Source organism: Clytia hemisphaerica, unplaced genomic scaffold (genome assembly GCF_902728285.1).
Source record: "Clytia hemisphaerica strain Z4C2 unplaced genomic scaffold, Clytia hemisphaerica genome assembly, whole genome shotgun sequence".
NCBI lineage: Eukaryota > Metazoa > Cnidaria > Hydrozoa > Leptothecata > Clytiidae > Clytia > Clytia hemisphaerica.
The window spans coordinates 115,420-115,978 of NW_027104250.1; positions in this window are offsets into that span (position 1 = coordinate 115,420).

Here is a 559-nt window from a genome sequence, read left to right on the forward strand (position 1 = left end):
ACTGAATGTTTTAATCGTCATTCACTATGCCTGTTAAGCGTTTCCCGGTGTCTAAAGGTCGGTCTCCACTTGCGCGTTGTGATCGCACCTTTTTGCTTCAATCCTTTTTGCTTGGAAAAAAGATTACGTCATAAAAATGTAGCGCGCGCTCGACACGCTCGACAAAAAAGTTGAACACATTTCAACTTTTTTCAACCGTTACGTCAGATTGCGCCAATGGTGGTGATTCATTTTTCTTTGCCAATAGCGTGGAAGCTTTGCTTGAAAAAGTGCGATCGAAGCGCGTGCAAGTGGAGACCAGTCTTAATACATTTTGTATAAGCTTGACTAAATGACAATTTCCTGGTATTTGCAACAGAAGTCGAAGAGTCTTGTCACATTACATAACTGTTGCACCCCTAATTGGGATCGTATGTTTTTATGTATATATTATCTGCCAAAGGAGTAGGGGTTCAATCAAAGAGTGTAAAATATCTTCCTGATCTGCGTGGCCTTAGCTGGATGTTTTTGTTGTTCCCTGGTCCTAGAATCGATTCGGAAGATAATTTCAGCCAGCTTC